A 23,693-nucleotide genomic window follows, 5' to 3' on the forward strand; every position below is an offset into this window, starting at 1 on the left:
TAAAGAAATTCTATGTTTAATTCTCAAGTATAATATTTAACTTTTGAATGTAATATTCAAATAGGCAAAAGTAACTTTGAAATGCAGCATTTGACTGTTAAATCCAATATGTAAGCATCAAAAGCATATATTTAATTTTTAAATTTAATGTGCAACTATCAAGAGCAATATTTCACCCTTACATGCAATATTTAATCTTGAAATGCTATATTTAACCCACAAAAGCAATATTTAGCTTTCGAATTTAATATTTAACCTTCAAATGCAATATTCAGCTCTTAAGTCCAATATGTAACACTCGAAAACAATATTTAACCCTTGAATACAATATTTAACCCTCACATGCAATATTTAATCTTGAAAGCCAAATTTTAACTCACAAAAGCAATATTTAACTTTCAAATTTAATATTTAACCTTCATATGCAATATTTAGCTCTTAAGACCAATATGTAACACTCGAAAGCAATATTTAACCCTTAAATACACTATTTAACCCTCACATGCAATATATAATCATGAGAACCAAATTTTAACTCACACAAGCAATATTTAACTTTCAAATTTAATATTTAACCTTTAAATGTAACATTTAATTTTTAAATCCAATATGGAACACTCAAAAGCAATATTTAACCCCTGAATACAATATTTAACCTTCACATGCAATATTTAATCTTGAAGTACAACATTTAATCCTCAGACGCATTTAGCAAAGTATTTAGCTTTCGAGTATAATATTTAACCTTCAAATGCAACATTTAATTTATAAATCCAATATGTAACTTCGAAAAGTAATATTTAACCCTTGAGTACAGTATTTAACCCTCAAATACGCGACATTTAACCTTTAAATGCAACAGTTAACCCTTAAATACAATATTTAACTTTCGAATGTAAAATTTCAACCCCGCGTACAATATTTAACTCTTAAATTCAACCTTGAACCCCCAAATGCAATATTTAACCCTTATACCCAACATTTCATCCTCAAAAGCAATAATTAATCCTCAAACGCAATATTTAACCTCCAACTGCTACATTTAATCCTCCAATGCAACCTTCAACCCTCAAACCCAAAATTTAACCCTTAACCATCTCCCAATAACAAGAATCTAACTCGACAGAACAAATACTTCATATCACACACTCCAAGAAGTGTCCTCTATTTAATCGACCACTCATTCATAGGTAATCGAACATTATCGTAATAAGACAACTGGATCATTGAACAAAGAAAGAAAAAAAGAGTTCAATGTACGACGAAAATAATGTTTCTTAAATCGAGTATCGGAATTGGGACACCGTGTTGGAAAGACTTTAAGAGCCGGAACAGTTAGGCGACGGCCATTTTAGAGAGAAATTATTGAGAAACTATGTTACAGTTTAACCTTTTTTGTCGCTCGATTCGTTTCCTTCTTTTTGGACTCGGCGAATCTTTTTGTTGTCGACTGCTCGATTATTATGTTATATTGCTCTTAATAGATTAAGATTTAGGTTAGATTTAGAAAGTGGCGGAATTATTTTGTTAATAGGAACACCTCTTTCATTTATATTTTATTTATTTTCTATTTAATTTCTTTCACTTACATTTTTTTTAATTTCTATTTCATTTCTCCGATGTATATTTTATTTAATTTGTATTTAATTTCGTTAATTTATATTTTTGTAATTTATTATATTTCTATTTAATTTCTTCAATGTATATTTTTCTAATTTATATTTTTGTAATTTCTACTTAATTTCTTCAATTCATATTTTTGTAATATATATTGAATTTTTCTTATTTTTATTTTTGCAATTTCTACTTAATTTCTTCAATTCATATTTTTGTAATTTATATTTAGTTTCTCTAATTTATACCTTTGCAATTTCTACTTAATTTCCTCAATTTATATTTTTGTAATTTATATTTAGTTTCTCTCATTTATATTTTTTTAGATTCTACCTAATTTCTTCAATTTGTATTTTTGTAATTTATATTTAGTTTCTCTAATTTATATCTTTGCAATTTCTACTTAATTCCTTCAATGTATATTTTTGTAATTTATATTTATATTTAGCTTCTCTAATTTATATTTTACAATTGAAATAAATGTATGTTCAATAAAATAATGAAATTCCAAAAACTTTTATTTTATTGAAACAATTTCGAAAGATCAAAGAAATAGGGTCTGAATAAAATAATTAATTCCCTCAATGAATGAATAAATCTATCGTTCATAATTCAACATCACATTATCAAACCCTGTTGTCAATTATTCCATCGTTGCATCGATCCTCGTCAATGATTACACCAATCATTCCATCATTCACATTTATTCCACCATCGAAATTTTCATTGTCTATTATTTCATTTCCAATCACTTAAAAAAATACTAGTGTTTCAAAATACTACAGAGGTCACTTTAAAAAATACTACAGAGGTTTATATATTTTTTATGTATTTTTATGTATTTTATGTAGTTTATATATTTTTTATTAAAAAATACTACATAAGTTCATTAACTTCGAAAATTTGCGTCACAATTTTATTTCGATTATTTTATCAATCATCTTTATATCAGTGCATAAGCTACACATGGTACCTATAAATCGTTTCGAATAAATGAAATCGATTTAAGTATTTATTTCAATGTCAATTTTATGGCTTACAGGAAGGACAGTGTGATTGCAGATTATATTTGACCTTGTTATCGGTGATAACAGTGTTAACTTGTAACTACTACTGCACAAAGCTTGCTTGTTTGCGCTGATTACAGGAAAGTTTCAGGTTTTAATTAGTTCTTCAGCGAAAGTAACTTTATCAAAGAGTAGCTGATTGGTTTTTGAAGGTTATATAGTATCCTGAATTTGCATACTTTTGTACTGCCTTAACCTTTATGTATTCAAATTTTTGTTCCTTGTGAAATTTTATTTTATTTGATGATATTTGTTTAGGTTTTTTAATTGCTATTTAATTGCTATTTTTGTGAAATAATATTTGGTGATGAGTATATTCTTACAAGTATACTGTTATTTATTAGTTACGTCAAGGTGAAGTATTTCTGATTTATTATTTATGTCAAGGTGAAATATTTTAGAAAATACAAATAGTTGAGGGAATTAATTATTTAGTTATGTAAATTATTGTGGCTTAATTAACTTAATTTGGTATGAGTTTATTTAGTATTATTTAACTTTATATTATTTAATTTAATTTAACTCAATTTAGTATTATGTGACTTAGTACTATTTAATTTAATTTACCTTGATTTAGTACAATTTAATTTAGTATGCATTGATTTAGTATTATTTGGCGTAGTAATATTTAACTTAATTTAACTTAATTTAGTATGACTCGATTTAGTATCATTTAACTTATTATTATTTAATACAATTTACCTTGATTTAGTATAATTTAATTTAGTATGAATTAATTTAGTATTATTCAACTTAATAATATTTAACTTAATTTAATTTAATTTAGTATGAGTCGATTTAGTGTCATTTAACTTAATATTATTTAATATAATTTACCCTGATTTAGTACAATTTAATTTAGTATGGATTGATTTAGTATTATTTGGTTTAGTAATGTTTAACTTAATTTAACTTAATTTAGTATGAGTCGATTTAGTATCATTTAATTTAGCATTATTTAACATAATTTACCTTGATTTAGTATAATTTAATTCAGTACAAGTTAATTTAGTATTATTCAACTTAATAATATTTAACTTAATTTAACTTAAGATTCTGAACTGTCAAATCCCTAGATTTCTCCATTCAAAAATTATTAAACTTCTAAACTGTCAAATCACTAGATTTCTGTATCCATAGCTCTTCAAATATCTAAACTACAAATTCCCTAGATACTCATATCTACAGATCCTTATATTCCAAAACTACAAAATCCCTAGAAATCCAACTTCCCAAACTCACAATCCACATTTCAAACTTTCGTATTCTCAAAAATCCCTGAAACTTGAGCATAAAATCTTTCATCGCACGTTCGTCATATTTCCCCCAAAGAACACAGAGTTTCTGTCGACTGTACACGCGTTCGCTCTCACCATCGAATCGATTCGAAATATCCTCCGATGCAAGGTCATTCCTTTCTCCTTATTATTGCCTTTTTTCTTCGAAACTGTCTCTCTTTTCTTCGTCTGGTGATTCATTTAAGAGAACATCGCTGAAATTCTTCGCGAATCCGACGAATCGTTGTCCTCTATTTTTTCTAGCGGCCAAGGCTGGGGTGAAGGTCCCGGACGGGACATTCCAGTTCCGGTTTCGGTACTTATGTATTTCGACAACCATTTTACGGTCCTCTCGTTTTTATTTCGGTTCCGAGAGAAGGGAGAGAAAAATTGAATTCGCGGATGCTGATTTTGCTGCGCAAGGACAATTAACACGAATCTTGTTGCGAGTAAAAGGACGAGGCCTTGTATTGCGGAGTGAAAGAATTGATTAATTATGATGGATATGGTGATTTTGTTTTTGTTGATACATGATTAATTTAATTATTCGATCAATTAAATTATGTTAAAGTAAATTAAATTGAATTAAACTGTATGCAATTATATTAAACTAATTTAAGTTAAAATAATTTAAATTATACTGAATTACATTTTATTCAATTAAATTTGTCCCTAGATTTACAGACAATAAATCTGCGCCTCAATGAAGGAGAAAATTCGCACAAAAGCTTTTTAATAATTTTCATAATTGGGAAACTAACGAGAGACCGTATTTCACTCGACTGTACCCAGAAAGACACATTCCCGTCATGATTAACCGGTTTCAAGCATAGCATCGTTATTTCTTTGTGAATCAACATTTTTCCCGCGTATCCGCCATCGCGCTTCCTTCTTTAACCTAACACTCTAATGGGTTACTATGTCTCTGGTGTTTCCCACGCGATGTGATTCACCTATGACTTTGTCATCTTCGATCGTTGTCTTCTGGAATCGAATCACCTTGACCGAATCAAAAATCCTGGAATTTTTTAGAAAGCCACAATCGTTGAACCTCAGATTTCATTCGAACTTTGCATAACTTATAAAGGACGCTAAAATACAAGGTGGCTTACCACATTTTGCCATTTAGATTTGCGTCATTATTATTACTCATAGCAAACAATGTTTTAGATGAAGTTGAATGGTTTTGAGGGGGGCATATGCTGGTGGTATATTTTTTTTGTAGGTGGACGTGCAAAGGACATATGAAAGTCATTAGTGTTTTTTTAAATGGAATCATATATTTTTTATGGCATCAGCTGATACTTCTTCATATTCTTTACAAAAAAGTATTAATCTATTTATGTGAAAAAATCATTAGTTTAGGAGATATTTTAATTTTAATGACTATTTACAGAAAAGTTCAATGTGGCAACCATTTGCATCAGAACACTTTCTGAATCGAGAAATTAATGACTTACTAACATTCCGTAGTGTATAATCTTTCTGCATGTGTAGCACTTTTCCCAGCTTCAAAATAAACTGATAACATGTCTATTTTTTCTTCTTTAGAATACTTCATTATGAAGTGATAATTCATTGTATCGTCGTATTCATCGTATTAGAGACGTAACAGAGACTAAATTTCACTGTTACTGCGTAACAAAAAAAACTCACAATTCGTTTGGTGACAAGTAACCTCTCAAAGCATGTAGAAAAACATTTGCTGTTCAGTTAGGGCAATTCATAATATTGACCAGAAAGTCACGATTTCCTAACAAGTTAGAATTAAAATATCTCCTAAACTAATGATTTTTTCACATAAATAGATTAATACTTTTTTGTAAAGAATATGAAGGAGTTTCAGCTGATGCAATAAAAAATATATGATTACATTTAAAAATACATTAATGATCTTCATATGTTCTTTACACGTTACCTACAAAAAAAAATATACCACCAGCATATGCCCCTCTCAAAACCATTCAACTTCATCTGAAACATTGTTTGCTATGAGTAATAATAATGACGCTAATCTAGATGGCAAAATGTGGTGAGCCACCCTGTATATCGTTCTGAGTAACCGCAGTATGCAACTATACGAAACAAGCGAAATTTGTATGTTTAACGTTCGTGGGTTATTAGTTAACAAGGATATTAATTATTAATAACAAGATTATTAACAAATAGTAAACCTAAGTATAATGCACTGTTATTACAAAATTAATATTATATGAAGTCTTTTTTTTAATGAAATTAAGTGACATTTTTATTTAGACAAAAGTGTTTATATTAGTTCAGATTATGTATTAAATGAGATAAATATTTCTGTGTGATTGTTTATTTTATTCATATATTAAATTTTAACCTTTTGTTGCGTTGTGATGTAAATATGAACCCAAAAGTAATATAATTATATATTTACTTTACACTAACTAAATACCAGTTTCATAGGTTGCTTTAAGTAAATGTACCTGGTTACAAGTGCGATTACTAATTCAATATGATGTCATGAATAACGTAATCTATTACTGAACCATTCGCTGAATACCAACATGCAATTAAATTGTGAGAAAAAGAGAATTTTCATCGAGTATATTGGCGTCGATTAAGTAATTAACCTTTTACAGTAACGTTACAATATAAGTAAAAGTAACAATATTAATATATTGCAAATATATTTAAAATATTTGAAGAACGTATGTTCAAAAATTCAAAAAGTGAAAAATTGAAAAGTTCATAAATTATTAATTGAAAAATTTATTAGCTGAAAAGCTCAAAGGTGCAAATTTTAAAAATTCAAAACTTTCAAATCTTCAAAATTTCAGAATTGCAAAATTGCGAAATTCCAAAATTCCAAAATTCCAAAATTCCAGAATTCCAAAATTTCAAAATTCCAAAATTCCAAAATTCCAAAACACCAAATTTCCAAAACTCCAAATTTTCATAATTCCAAAGTTCCTAAATTCAAACATTCAAAAGCTCACAGGTTCAAAAGTTCAAAAGCTCCAAAAAATTAAAAAATTCCAAATTTCAAAAACTCAAAAGTTCCACAAGTCAAAAATTCAAAAATTAAAGAACTGAACAAGCTGACAATTAAAAAGTTAAAGCTAAAATACTGTAAATAATAAAACATAAAAAATTCTTGAATAACTTCATCTTGCTTGTCATTTTTTATTCCAAGATTATTGAATAAAAATAATTTTCCTTCAACGAATAACGTCGTTTCGAATATTATTCATCTGAACATTACTCAGACGACGTCCTTCTCCAATTTCAAGCCATTATCTCTCCAAAATATCAAATATTGTTACAATTCAGAAGTATTACATCGATTTACCTTTCTGATCTTAATCGCTTAATCCGTTCGTAGTCACCTCCTCCAGATTATGAAAGAGGAAACAAGATTCTCGGAATGATCAATAAAAAGACGATAAGATCCAGTGTTAGAGTGAAGTAACATTAAAAGCTGTCCTACATCTATCGGGCAATATTGCTGGAGAATGTATCGTATTTCAATGAAAAAATCGATGTAATTAGATACAATTTTTATTTGAGAATCACTGGCTTCCTTGTAATGATACTATCGAAGTTACTGAGCCTGCAATGACGTGTTATAAGTTATGAAAAAATAACTGCAAAAACTTGTATGCTGCGCGTATAATTTATTGTCTGTGTTGTAAATTGATTGTGAAAAAATTAGAAATTCGCTTATTAATCGTATTGTAAATTAGATGTGAAAAAATTAGAAATTCACTTATAAGCTGTATGTTAAATTAGATGTGAAAAAATTAGAAATTCACTTATAAGCTGTATGTTAAATTGATTGTGAAAAAATTACAAATTTACTTATTAACCGTATTGTACATTAGATGTGAAAAAATTATAAATTCACTTATAACCTGTATGGTAAATTGATTGTGAAAAAATTACAAATTTACTTATTAACCGTATTGTAAATTAGATGTGAAAAAATTACAAATTTAGTTATTACCCGTATTGTAAATTAGATGTGAAAACATTATAAATTCACTTATAACCTGTATGGTAAATTGATTGTGAAAATATTAGAAATTTACTTATTACGTGTCTTGCAACTTAATTGTGAAAAAATTAAAAATTCACTGATTACGTGTATTGCAACTTAATTGTGAAAAAATTAGAAATTCACTTATTACGTGTCTTGCAATTTAATTGTGAAAAAATTAGAAATTCATTAATGAATTTCAATGATTAATGAAAGTCATTTTCTCGTTCAAAATAATGCATAACTAAATTTATTTTTAATTGCAACAAGTATACAAATGTATTATTATTACATAAAAAGAATTGCTTAAAAAATTAAAAATAATTTTTAATAATAATCAAAAAATAATTCAAGTAATTAATAAATAAAAATTAATTATGAAGATTTAAGAAATAATTCAAATAATTAACAAGAAAGAAAATAATTTAAAGAATGATTAACTAAGAAAGAATTTTAATAATTTTCCCCAGAATTATAAAAATTGCAAACACAGTTGTTAATCACGTACATCAAGTATTAAATTGCACCAGAAATTCCAAGAAACTGCAAAAACCTATAAAGCTATTTCGTTATGACACCATCATTGTTTACCGAACTTTTGATAGCAGATAGGCGACCGCTATCTGCTTCTAAACAAAAATTTCCGGCAAGGACCTGAATAGTTTAACGATTACGGTCATCTAAAAGCAAAAAATGCGGTTTGAAATATTTTTCTTTCCGTAACTTGTTAAAGTTGTATAACTGACGTGACAAGATCGCGATGCAAGAAGATAACGATGATAACGATCGTTAGTAATGCCTTTATACATGTAGTTAGATATAAGTCAAGTTTGTATTGACCTTCGGTATTTAAAAAATAATTGTTGTTTTACTTAGAGTAGCAAAGTTTTGATATAAGTGAATTCTTCAGATCTGAACTTTCGCTTATAAAATTTGAAGTTTTCAATGTTTCAAATTTTCTAATTAATAAATTATCAAATAACAAGCCTTAAAAATCTTTAAACCGCAAAAATTTCAAACTCTCTTCTATATTTTTGTATCTGAATTTACCTAATTTTTCTGCTCTCACAAAGTTATATACTCTAAGTTTACAATATCATTATCTGTAGTCTGTTCCCTAATTGTGCAAAGTTCCTACCAAATCAATATAGCGAAGGTCCTTTAATCCTCTCAGAAGGTCTGCTATAAATATTTCCCATTTACAATAAAGTCTCGATATAAGCGAATCTCTCGAGTGTGAACTTTCGCTTATGTCGTGTAGTTCCTACATTGATCGAAATTAGCCAAGTGTAGAAAAGCGAGTGAAGAAAATGTCCGAACCGAAGGTAAGCAAACAGTAACATCAGTAGGACAATTTTAATGCAAGAATAAAACTTGTTATTTTTCATTCCTTTCTTATGAAACTATTACCAATATATTCGTGACATTTTCCTGATTAAAATGAGATCAGCCACGACGTAATTCGAAACGTATTTATTTGTAATTTCAAGCGTTTATATTGAAGTTTTATCGTAGTAAGATTCGCGGTAAACGGACGAGTGACACATCGGGTAACTTAGTTACTCTTCGGTGCTATTCGGATCACGTGATACAACTGACAGTCGAAATCGTAGACTACGGCTGAAATGTTTAAATAAGTTATTACAAGTAAATATGTCCCGAATAATGTCGTGTTTGGTATCATTTTAATCAGGAAAATGGCACAAATATGATGGAAAAAGTTGTATGAAAAAAGGAGTAAAAATAAAAAAGTTAGCGAGATATTAGTCTTGTAAAGAATACAACAGGTTTGATCTTTGCAGTCTGCCACAATCGCAGCGTTTTTTCACTCGCTATCCTCTGTCACAACTTATCGTCAATTAAATCAGTATTTAATTATATCATGTTTGATATTTTAATCAGAAAAACGTGAGAAATCTATTGGTAAAAGTTTGATAACATAAAAATGAAAAATAAAGTTATATACTTGTATTAATATTGTCTCGCGCATACTGTGATACATCCACCAGTAATGGAAATTTATTCGCTTATATCGTATAGATTATTTTCGTTTATGTCAAGACTTTACTATAAACTAGTTCTGTTCATGTAGAATTCTAAATCATACGAAATATGTATAGCTAGAAAAATGATTCGTGATTCGTTCGATATCAATGGAAGAGATAATAAGAAATGTTATTACAAAGAAAAGCTTGTTCATTCGTGATAAATGCTTTTTCTGTAACAACATCAGTCAAGGACTGGAAGATGAGTCAGTTTCATTACGCACTTTAGATGTTTAGATAAATAAAATATGACGTTTCGTCAGATTCTTTCAGTATCTAAGATTACTCTTTTGTAGTTTACAAGTTCTTGCGATTTACAGGTCGAGATGCAACAATGACTTGCAAAATTAATTTATTATCATAATTGTTACGTTTCTAACTTCTTATGTTTGCAATATTTCTCAGATTTTAGATTTTTAAATTTGTGGATTTCTAGATTTCTAATTTTTTACGTTTCTATATTTCTAAATTTCAAAATTTCAAAATAACTGTACTTTTAAATTTTCAAATTTTCAAATTTTTAAGTTGTAAATTACTGGGTTTGTGTTTTTAAATTTTCCAATTTTTAACTTATTTAAATTTGTAAATTTTCAAATTTCTACATTCCCAAACTTCTACATCCCCAAATTCCTAAATCTTCATATTTTCTAAATTCCCAAATATCCAAATTCTCAGATTCCCAAATACTCAAATTCCCCAAATTCCTCCAATTCCCAAATTCCCCAAATTCCCCAAATTTCTTGAAATTCTCAAATTTCTCAAATTGCCAACTTTCCACAATTTCCAAAATCCCCAAGTTTCCCAAATTCCCAAATATTCAAATTCCCCAAATTCCTCAATTTCCTTAAATTCCCAAATTCCCCAAATTTTTTGAAATTATCAAATTTCTCAAATTCTCAAATTTCCCAAATTCCCCAACTTCACAAATAGACAAATTCTCACATTCCCCAAACACCCCAAATACCCCAAATTCCCCAAATTCCCCCAATTCCTAAATTTCCCAAATTCCTCAAATTTCCACAATTTCCAAAATTCCCAAGTTTTCCAAATTCCCAAATACTCAAATTCCCCAACTTCCCCAAATTTCTTGAAATTCTCAAATTTCTCAAATTCCCAAGTTTCCCAAATTCCCCAACTTCCCCAAATTTCTTGAAATTCTCAAATTTCTCAAATTCCCAAATATTCAAATTCCCCAAATTCTCAAATAGACAAATTCCCAAATACTCAAATTCCCTAAACACCCCAAATACCCCAAATTCCCCAAATTTCTCAAATTCATAAATTTTCCAAATTTCCCAAATTCTCAAATTCCTCAATTACCAAATCCCTATCTTTCCATCCCCTTAAATTCCCAAATTCCCAAATCTTCAAATTCTATAATCACCAAATTCCACGGCATTCAAAATCATCCAAACACAAAAATTTGATATTTTTTAAATCTATAACTTCACAAATTAAAAAATGTCTCCACCAAAAATAATATTACTCAAGTACCTACCTATTTCTTCCCCTACCACTATTTCAATATTTTTAATATTACAAACTTTATGAATAAGTAAAAAAAATCATAAGTTCACTTCATTTTATGAACAGGTAAAAATAATCTCCTACGAACAAATTTCTAATAAATCACTGGTAAACGTGTTAATATTAATTTATTCACTGCCACTATCCATCGACCTACAATCACTTCTAAGAATAAATACCTGAACGAGTCCAATATTATTAAATATTGATACATCTAATATGTAACTAAAGTACTAGTTATAATATTTTTATAAGTATTTTTACAGTCAGTTATAGTCTAACTAGTGTTCTAAGCCTCAACGCTTGATTTCTGCTCTTAAAATGCCAAAAAACATGATTTTCTGATTATATCGATAATTGTGACCGACAGCAACACTTGTGACAACATCGACACTGCGTAACAGATGTTACCAATTATTTGATTAATCGCTTGCTTCTAATTAATAACACCATATAAATCATCGTGTATTTGATGTACTTAAGCTACTTGACAAGTATTTCATTTTTAATAAACGTTATTTATGACATATATGTTATATATCGGAACTATGTAAATCCTATGATTTAGATTATATTTGGCAAGGTTATGTTAGGTTATGTTTTGGGAAGAAAAAAGTGTGAAGAATGAAATTGAGTGATAGAAGAAGTAGTTTCTTTTGAGACGATTCTTTTTAGTAATTACAAGGATGTTTTTTGAAAATGTATTTTGTTATTATAATAAAAATGCACATTAGGTTTGTTAAATTTTAACATTCTTTTTTTAAATTTTCAAGTTTTTCTAATTCCAATATTCTTGAATTTAAGAATTCTAAAATTTTAGTGTTTCTAACAAGGATTCTGGAATTTCAATGTTTTTAGGTTTTGCAAATTTGATGAAATTTCAATTTTCCAAAATTTCGCAAATTATCAAGTTTTTAATATTCTCAAGGTTGAAAGTTGTAAATTTCCAACATTTCAAAATTCCCAAATTTCCAAATTTCCAAACTCCCAAATTCCCAAATTCTCCAAATTCCTCAAATTTCCAAAATTCCAAAATTCACAAGTTTCTCAAATTTCCCAAGTTTCCCAAATTTCCAAATTCTCCAAACTCTCAAATTCCCAAATTCTCCAAATTCCCCAAATACTCAAATTTCCCAAAATTTACAAATTCTTCAAATTCCCAAATTCCCAAATTCTCCAAATTCCCAAATTACCAAATTCCCATATTCCCAAATTCTCCAAATTCCCAAATTACCAAATTACCAAATTACCAAATTCCCAAATTCCTCAAATTTCCAAAATTTCCAAAATTCCAAAATTCACAAGTTTCTCAAATTTCCCAAGTTTCTCAAATTTCCAAATTCTCCAAACTCTCAAATTCCCAAATTCTCCAAATTCCCCAAATACTCAAATTTCCCAAAATTTACAAATTCTCCAAATTCCCAAATTCCCAAATTCTCCAAATTCCCAAATTACCAAATTCCCAAATTCCCAAATTCTCCAAATTCCCAAATTACCAAATTACCAAATTCCCAAATTCCTCAAATTTCCAAAATTTCCAAAATTCCAAAATTCACAAGTTTCTCAAATTTCCCAAGTTTCCCAAATTTCCAAATTCTCCAAACTCTCAAATTCCCAAATTCTCCAAATTCCCCAAATACTCAAATTTCCCAAAATTTACAAATTCTCCAAATTCCCAAATTCCCAAATTCTCCAAATTCCCAAATTACCAAATTCCCAAATTCCCAAATTCTCCAAATTCCCAAATTACCAAATTACCAAATTCCCAAATTCCTCAAATTTCCAAAATTTCCAAAATTCCAAAATTCACAAGTTTCTCAAATTTCCCAAGTTTCCCAAATTTCCAAATTCTCCAAACTCTCAAATTCCCAAATTCTCCAAATTCCCCAAATACTCAAATTTCCCAAAATTTACAAATTCTCCAAATTCCCAAATTCCCAAATTCTCCAATTTCCCAAATTACCAAATTACGAAATTCCCAAATTCCTCAAATTTCCAAAATTTCCAAAATTCCAAAATTCACAAGTTTCTCAAATTTCCCAAGTTTCCCAAATTTCCAAATTCTCCAAACTCTCAAATTCCCAAATTCTCCAAATTCCCCAAATTCCCCAAATTCCCCAAATTCTCAAATTCTCCAAACTCCCAAATTCCCAAATTCCCAAATTCTCCAAATTTTCCAAATTCCCAAATTCCCAAATTCCCAAATTTCCAAATTCCCAAATTCCCAAATTCCCAAATTCCCAAATTCCCAAATTCCCAAATTCCCAAATTCTCCAAATTTTCCAAATTCCCAATTTCCTAAATACTCAAATTCCCCAAATTCTTCAAATTCCCCAAATTCTCCAAATTCTCCAAATGCCCCAAATTTCTTAAAATTCTCAATATTCTCAAATTCTCAAATTCTCAAATTCTCAAATTCTCAAATTCCCAAATACCCAAATTCCTTAAATTTCCCTAAGCTCTTACCCTTAACTACACAAAACAAGCTATTAAATATAAACTACTGAATACTACTATTAAATATAAGCTACTAAATATTACTATTGCATAATACAAGCTACTAAATATTACTATTACATAATACAAGCTACTAAATATTACTATTACATAATTCCAAACTACTACTTTCCGAATAGCACTAAAATATAATTCAAACTATCACTCCAAAACCAACGACTAAAATACTGAACCACAAGATTAGAAATAAAAACGAAATACTGTCAACAAGCACGCGCTCTAAACTCGTTTCCTATCAGATAACGTTTACGCAACGTGCAATCAAAAATCGTGGCAAACGTGCAACAGCTTTCGATTAACACTAAACCTGAACCTACCAAATGATCATTTAACTTTCTTATTAATTAATCTTACGATATGTTATTTCTTGTGAAATCTGTGTTAAATTCTAATTTAGGTATCAATGCATACACTAATATGGCGCACTAAAATAATCGACACAGAGTGTTTTGTTAGAGAATTATTTTTATGAATGAAATGTTGAAGACGTGTGACATTCAAAATTCGGTACATGTAAATTTTCAAAAAATTAATGAGAAGAGTCGTCAATAAGTTGATTCAATGTTGATTCTAAAGTGAGTGGAGTGACTATTTTATCAGTCGAGGAAAAGTGTCAGAACGTTTTGTAAAACTTTGACCTATTTTAAGAAAGTTGTGTGTGTTGAGTTTTTAAACTATAATAACTTTCAACAATTCCAATATGACTACTGACCAATCAATCTCCAGTTACAGATGTCAACCCACGAGTTGAAAGTAAAAGAAGGTCCCTAACGCTTCGTCACATTTCAGCAAATAAGAATAATGACAATAACAACTGCAGCAATTCGTACTATCTCTCGAGACGTTTGCCCGCCATTTTTCGCCTAATTGGCGACCGCGAGAGCCAACACTACCGCCGAAAATACGTGTGACGCGTCCATTTTTCTATTCCAATTGGATCCGTAGCTCTTCTAAACGCCTGGGTCAGCCTCTTCACGCGCCAACTCGTGGGTTGACATCTGTACACTGCAATTTCCCCGGAAATCTGAACTTTGCCATAGGCATAGTGTTTATATTAATTACTCGTTTTAGTATTGAAGCGGACATATAGGCACGACTCTTCCCCCTGCACCCTCCCTATATAATATAACCTAACCTAATCACATTGTTATGTTGGCGCTCTGTCTTTTAGCTCTGAGCCCAACAAAAATAAGTTTATTTTGTCGCACATTTTCACAATCTCTTTCTAAACAGAACTAATGCTTGTAGGCGTATGTTAGACAGTATACATTATGAAGTGGGTTACTCTCAGGTAAAATAGGTCCTTGGTTTTTGTGGGAAGAAGTACGATATTTAAGTTTGAGAATTTGGAAATTTATTTTTAATAAGATTCATGGTAACCTAGTTACCTAGTTTTCTAGATAGGTGCGTTATGCATAGTTCAGTCAGTATTGTTACAACATTAAAACAAATACAGAGTGATGAAATGTTACGCAGTGTTTGTATTTGGCGGTCATCAATTGTGTAGATTTTAACTAGAATTAAACTGAATATCTACTCTCAGTTGAAATATGAGTATGGTTCACAATATTTGAACTGTGGCATGTGTCACGAATTCGACATTTAAGTTTGAGAATTTGAAAATTTATTTTTAATAAGTTTTATAGTTCTTTTATAGTCATTTTAATAGTTTGAGAATTTGAAAATTTGGTATCTTTAATAAGTTTCTTCGTGTTTGATCATTTTAATTTGTTATTCCAAGTTGAGCAACCTTAATGAAGAACCACGTCCATAATATTACAAGTATTCTTATTTTATAATATAACAAAGAATGTTGAAAAAGCTCACACATCTCATATGAACATAAACTAATAATAATTTAATATTAATCTTTTCAAATATTTTCAAATTGTAATAATATTATCCTCAATAAAGCTTCTTATAAGTTAAAAAAAATTGAGTTTCATGTGTTTAAGTAGAGATCTCAAGATATTGAGGCGTCGAATAAAGAAATAAAAATGCATCGCACTTTCCAAGCGTGTTACACTCTCGCCAATTAGAAGGACGAAAGTGAGAAGAAGAAGAAGAAACAACGGGTAACGTCAGACCGTCCTATAAATATCTAATTTCCACCTCACGCCCTCGTTCGTTTTGCAATACCGTTATACGCTCGCGTGTTGTCTTGTAAAATGATCAATGAAGACTCCTTCGTAGACGAACCACTGCTTCTCTTGACATACAAATCACATTCCCATTATTAGGCGGCGAAAGCCGAGAATTGTTATGGGGAACATTTTTCTTGCTATTATACGGGATTTGGAGAAGAAGTTGGTGTTTGGTGAAGTAAGAATTTGACGACGGAGGAGTTTTGGAGTAGAAGTTTTTTTCGGAGTGGAAATTTGGGGGTATAGGGGTTCGGGGGTTTTAGAATATAGGTATTTGGGGATATGGGGATTTTAGAATGCAGGGAATTGGAGATATAGACATTTAGGAATTTGGAATGTAGGTATTTGGAGATATAGGGATTTGGGGGTTTTAGAATATAGGTATTTGGGGATATGGAGCTTTTAGAGTGTAGGTATTTGGAGGTATAGGGATTTGGGGATTTTGGAATGTAGGTATTTAGAGATATAAGGATTTGAGGGTTTTAGAATACAATGGGGATATAAGGATTTTGGGATTTTAGAATGTGATTTGGGGATATAAGGATTTTGGAATTTTGGGGTTTCAGAATTATTGGATTTAGAGATTTGGAGATGGGAAAATTTTAGGATTTGAAAATTTGGAAAATTAGGAATTTGAGAATTGGAGAATTAGAAAATTGAAAAATTGGGGAATTAGAGAATTGGAGAATTGGAGAATTGGAGAGTTGGGGAATTGGAGAATTGGAGAATTGGAAAATTGGAAAATTGGAGAATTTGAGAGTTTCAGAATTTGAGAATTTGAAAATTTGAGAATTTGAAAATTTAAGAATTTGAGAATTTGAAAATTTGAGAATTTGAAAATTTAAGAATTTGAGAATTTGAAAAATTCAAAATTTAAATATTTGAAGAATTCAAAATACAACAATTTAAAAATGTGAAAATTTGACAATTTGCAAATTGGAAATTTGAAAATTTGAAAATTTCTAAACTTGAGAATTTGAAAATTTGAGATTCCAGTCCATTAACTAATACAGATTTCTTAATAAGAGAATTGGTCAACAACTAATTGACAGATCTAAATCTATTAAATCTTTATTTATGGTACAGTGTTTGGTTTACAACGCATCAATAAACGATTTTACTGAAACGATAAGATATCACATTATATTGTCGGCAAATTCAAACAGCTGGTACTTTTGATCGGGCGAAAAGGTCTATGATCTACGTTGTGAAACTAGATCCACAAATTACTACATCTGCAAATGTCTATATTCTCATATCCCTAGGTTTAGGTATATTAGTGCGTATATTAATAAAATTCTTACGTTTGATTTCTGAATCAATGAATTCTTCTTTTTCCAAATCCCTAGACTCTAGATTTCTGAATTACTAAATCCCTAGATTTCTAAATCCTCAAGTTTCTATGTCTCCAAATCCCTAGACTCTGGATTTCTAGATTTATGAATTACTAAATCCCTAGATTTCTAAATCCTCAAGTTTCTATGTCCCCAAATCCCTATACTCTAAATTTCTAGATTTCTGAAGTACTAAATCCCTAGATGTCTAAATCCTCAAGTTTCTATGTCTCCAAATCCCTATACTCTAAATTTCTAGATTTCTGAATTACTAAATCCCTAGATTTCTAAATCCTCAAGTTTTGATGTCTCCAAATCTCTAAATTCTCATATTTTTAAATCCTCAAGTATTTGTGACTCAAAATCCCTAGATTTGCACATTTCTAAATCTTCAAGTTCTTATGTTTCCAATTCCCTAGATTTGCATATACTTATGTTCCTAAATTTTCCTGAAATTTTCAAATATTTAAATTTCTAAATTTCCAAATATTTTAACTAAATTTGTCTTCAAATAAATTTTATTATCAAAAGTATTTACTATCAATACCATTCCCAAAAATTCAGAAATCAAAACCCCCTATAAACTTCCAAATTTCTAAACATTTTTACCACAAAACTTTCTCAATAAAAATTTCTGCTCATCAATAAATAAAAATTCATCCAAAAATATTCTACATTGTTCACCTATTTTTCCATCCAGATTATAATTATACCGCAAGATCTGAAACTCCTTATATCACAGAAAACGTCACATATGACCCATGCGCTCACGCAACACATCAACACTTGACTGCACATTTGACATTTAATATCCGCACATTTTACGAATTCCTCTTTACGCGTTTCCCTCAATACAAATTACTGATAAACCAATCACAAAAGTACTATTTATTAAATCACGATTAGTAAATGAATATCACATTCCCCACTGTACCCCAAAACAGCTGTGAACCCGCGGTTCACGAAATTACGAAACCTCGTGGCTGCACAATAGAAAGTCCAGAGAGAAACGAGGACTCGCTCAAATTTGACCCAGAATCATGTGTTTCCTCGATCCATAAATCTCTTATCCCGAAAATCCCACACTTTCTCCCGGAAAAGAGGGAATATCACGTACCTTGGACGAAAGTGAAACCTGCCAGAAAACCGATAGAACGTCGCGATTCTACGAGGTCAACGGCACGTATCTTGAACCCGTTTTTCTCGATCTCATGGAAACATTTCCCCGCGGGAAGCGTTGACCGGTGCGTGCCGCATCAGAAACGACGGCCACCGAAATCACTGGACGCCGCGAAAATCGAGGATCAGTCGGTCGATGACCAAGGTTCGTAATCGGCCAGGTGAAAGCCGCTTAGGTGAACGGCGAACGAGCGACTGGCTTAGCCACGATCCAGAGGTACCAGAAGCGATTCAGAATCCCCTCTTGCCTTCCATTCCTGTGTACAACTTTCACGACACAGAGAGCGAGTCTCTCTTTCTCTCTTTCTCTCCTCCCGCGACTTTTCTCGGCCCCTCTTCGTCCCTTCGACGATTTCTTTCGTGTCAAGCCGGACATAAGGAATGCCCGATCTATCGGAATTCGAGACCTTGCGAAATAGACACCATGGCTTACCTTCGGCAAATGGCGGATCTTGCCAGGTTTAGTCTCCCATCGGGTGAAGTACAGTCTTTGTCTCCTTTGATCTTCAATCCAATGAAAAACCACAGTGTAGGGCCAGATAGCAAACTGGATGAATGAAATATACTAACTGATGAAACTAGCGAATACTAACTGATGGAACTAGTAAAATACTAACTGATGGAACTAGTAAAGTACTAAATGATGGAGCTAGTAAAATACTGACTGATGGAACTAGCGAAACCAGCGGATAAGTCGGATAAGGGAACAGATGATGAGCGAAATACAGCGAGCGATGAATAGTGAAAGATACCAAATGATGTACAGCGAAAGACAGCAAACGATAAGTGGCAATATAAGAGGTGAAAGAAAAAAAAGGATGGATAATGAAATGTTCCAGATGACGAATAGTAAGAGAACAATGACGAAACTGATAACAAATATTAACTCATGGTAGTAGTAAAATATTAATAGTAAAATGGCGACAAATAGCAAGGTTTGAATAATGGAAGACATCGAACGAAGGAGGAAGGACATGAGCAGTGAAAATGATGACAGTAAGTGATAAATGATAACACTAACTGATAAATAAATAAAGTGAATGATGAAATGAATAGTAACAGAAATAATTTATAGAAATAGTGAAACTAGATAGAAACACTAAATGATAACACTAAATGATAAATAAATAAATAAAGTGAATGATGAAGCCGATAGTAACAGAAATAATTGATAGAAATAGTGAAATTAGATAGAAACACTAAATGATAAATGATGGATGATGACACTAAATGATGAATAAATAAATAAAGTGAATGAAAAACTGACACTAACAGAAATAATTAATAGAAGAAACTAGATAGAAATACACACTAAAATAGCACCGCACGATAAAACACCAACTGATAGAAATGATAACTGAATAAATAAAAAGTGATAGAAATTAACTGGGAAAAATAGAGAGACACGTTGGTAGACAGCGAAAGATGCGGACTGATGGAAATAGCGAAAGATACTAAGCGATAAAGAACTATTTCGATGGAATAGGTGATCTAACTGTTCTATCGACAGCCTTGTATGTGCAGCGACCATTATCGCTGTGTGTCAGAAGAAGCTATCGTTATCGAATTTTTAATCGAACGGTGATACGAGGGACGGCGAGTGTCGCACCTGCATCTGAATAACGCGATTATGTTGGAAATGGTTTTGTGAAATTTGGGGAAATTGTTTGAAGGAGGAAACTTGGAATTATGAAGAAAGAAAGAAAATATGTGCGAAAGAAAAATATTTTGTATATTAAGATATTTTATTTTGTAATTGTAAAATAAAATTGTGTATGAAGTATTTTGTTTTATGTTTATAATTATGTATCAAGTTTTTGGTACTTGTATAATTATGTATAAAATATTTTGTTTTATGTTTAAAGTTGTGTATAAAGTATTTTGTTTTATGTTTGAAGTCATGTATAAAATATTTTGTACTATTCTATAAAAATAAAATGTAACAATGATGTAGATTTAAATTTGCTAACAAAGTAAAATTAAGTGATGTACATTAAATTAAACTTGCTAACTTAACATCTAAATAACAAATAGATAAAATAAAATGACGTATATTAAATTGAAATTGTTAACCCAACATGCGAGTAGCAAATACAAAAGTAAAACAAAATGGTATCATGACTTTAAGAAATTCCTCACACATTGTACAATAAAATATTTCTTTAAACTACAGTGTCTAGTAGTTTATTAAATTTCAAACTTGTTAATTTAATATCTATTATGTTAACTTAATTTAATGTCTAACTTTAGTTAATATTTAACAACTTAACGTTTAACAATGTCAAATTGTAATAAATATTGTATCTTAATGTGAAACAAAGTTTACTTTGCCACGTCATACATATATGGGTGATATGTGAATTCCCATATGAGTCAGCTGTTATTAATAACTTCAGCTGATTAGAAATGTTCTACATTTCTATAATAAATATAATAAATATTTCTATAATAAATATCATAAATATTTCTATAATAAATATTATAAATATTTCTCTGATAAATATTATAAATATTTCTCTAATAAATATCATAAATAATTCTATAATAAGTATAATAAACATTTCTATAATAAATAAATATAATAAAATATATGTAAAATTTGATAAAATTTATTAAAAATAAAAATATCTACAGCTTCAGCACACAAAAATGCAATTAGCAAAGTTTTTTCTTTGAAATGAGTAAACGTGAATGTTGTTCAATTTACATGTTGCGGTATAAGTTACAACCACGTAATTAATTGTGCGTGTAACGAAGGCGTCGATCTAAATCGCAGTCGACCTGAACTAAACGCCTTCACTGTTTCCGAGCGTTGCATTTATCTAGAAGGTCGTATTCTAATACCTTCCTAAGATTTACGGATGTATTCTGATGCGGTTTCGTTAAAATTATTTGATACAGTATTCTGTCTGCTTTTATTCTACTTTGTTATTCTTGATTTTATTACTTTATTCTATTATTTCATTTTGTTATTTTATTAATATAATTATTCTTGATTTATTTTGAGTTTGAACTTTCTAACTTGAATTTTTAAAGTTGATAAAAAAAATGAAATAAAATGTATATTATTTGAATGTGAGTCTATAAATATAAATCAGTAAAAATAAGTAAATATACATTATTGTTAATAAATTAATAAATATGTATACTATAATAAATGACTAAATATGAATATATAAATATTTATAGTAAATTAAGTAAATAAGTAAGAAGTAAATATACATATGTATAATACATACCTACATCTATGTATACATACATAAATTAATACATATACAGATATTAATATGTGAACAAATATCAATAAATATTCTTTATTTTCAGCCTCCATAAAAAGGAGTTCAATTTACAACAATCTTTAACACTAATTTCTTAATTAAATTACAATGAACTTTGTATTTACAAGAAATACATAAAAAAGTAAATTATACATATTGTACAACAAAAGTAAATTATTAAAGTAAATTATAAATATTGTTATTATAAATACATTCTTCACTTTGAAGAAATATTGCAATATATGTATTTTTCTAAATATTCATTAATATTTTTATTAAAGTATCAATTTTTTCTCATCTTTTCAAATTCAGTCGATACTCACGTAATGCTACTATTACATTCTACCACTATTATTCTATTTTTGTACATTGTTCTAATCTACAAGATGAAAAAGAAAATTTAAAGCTACCTTTGCGAATAGTGTACAGAACATGTTCTACCCAGCATTGAAATCTCCGTTGTTTCCGAAAGAAATCCCTCGAAATACAATCTAAACCTATAAATTTTATAAATTAATACAAACAAATTTCAATAAATTATCAAATAGTACCATATCGAATCTAATTCTTACAAATCTAGTTTTCACAATGATATTTTTGAAATAACACAATAAATTATTATCGAAAAAAAATACCTAAAATAATAGACTACAAAATTTAAAAAATAATGATATAAATTAGTAATGAAGAAGTTGAATAAATATTTCACAAAACTATCTTGTGTTGTTAAATTTTATTCTAATAAATTATTGTGAAAAATTGTCCTTATTGTGGAAATTGCAGTTCTCCAATATGGCCACAAACGCTTTGTGATAGCAGTATTGCCCAACAGATGGCGGGTCATTGCCAATACAGTCGTTATAAGATAAATGTTAGGTTCTTATCTTTCTGTCACTTCGCGGCTGTTTACTTTTATCCTCTCTGAGAAAAAACAATTCAATCCACAGATTAATGATACTCGGTCAATTTACACTGTCATCAGTTTCATTCACTATCAATGTAATTCAGTTTCTTACACTTATTCTATTTTTAGAATCGATCGGATCTAAAATAAGAACATGTGGATATAGGTAGTTATATTTTTAGAAATTAAATTTAGATATTTTTATTTTTTCTGATACAAAAATAAGTGGGTATTTTTTTATTTATTTTTGATGCACAAATAAATAGTTTTATTTATTTCTGACATAAAAATAATGAGATATATTGTATATTGTCAAATGTTAAAATATAAACAATAACTCTTCCAAAAATTATTACAATTTTTAATACAAAAGAAATGTATACAATTTTTAAATTAATAGTCTGAAATTGTTTAAAAATTTCTAAAACAATTATATATTTATTATCTTTCAATTCGTATATGAATAATATACTTTTAAATTTCATTCAAATTTACAATAATTTGTTTTATTAAACTTTTATTTTATATTTGTTGTACGATTGACTACGATATGTTATGTATAATAAATTTGTTTATAATTATTAAAATTTGTATTAAATTTGTAATTTGTAATAAATACGTTCAATATATTAGTTGATCTATAAAAGTGTTATTGAATATAAGAAAATGATATCGAAGTTATAGTTCAGCATATGCCTCTGCTTCATAATCAGTATTTGTCTTTGCTGATAAACGTCGTTTCATTTCCCTTTTTATCAGTGCTTCCCATGCTAACGCACTCTGTTAAATCATTATACTAAC

At 29.3% G+C, this 23,693-nt stretch overlaps 1 protein-coding gene across 6 annotated transcripts in view; it reads right to left on the minus strand.

The window, feature by feature from the left end:
* The window catches only part of kkv (hyaluronan synthase-like protein kkv), an 85,003-nt gene that overhangs the window by 52,607 nt on the left and 8,703 nt on the right, over nucleotides 1-23,693 (minus strand). The window contains exon 1 of one of the 6 annotated variants that reach the window (XM_076537321.1): nucleotides 18,649-18,915. The exons of the other annotated variants lie outside the window; for them this stretch is intronic. The gene's annotated coding sequence lies outside the window, so the exon portion shown is untranslated. Of the gene's footprint in view, nucleotides 1-18,648; nucleotides 18,916-23,693 lie in introns of those variants that run through there. 6 annotated transcript variants of the gene reach the window in all.

This window comes from Megachile rotundata, chromosome 11 (assembly GCF_050947335.1).
Source record: "Megachile rotundata isolate GNS110a chromosome 11, iyMegRotu1, whole genome shotgun sequence".
In the NCBI taxonomy this organism is placed as follows: domain Eukaryota; kingdom Metazoa; phylum Arthropoda; class Insecta; order Hymenoptera; family Megachilidae; genus Megachile; species Megachile rotundata.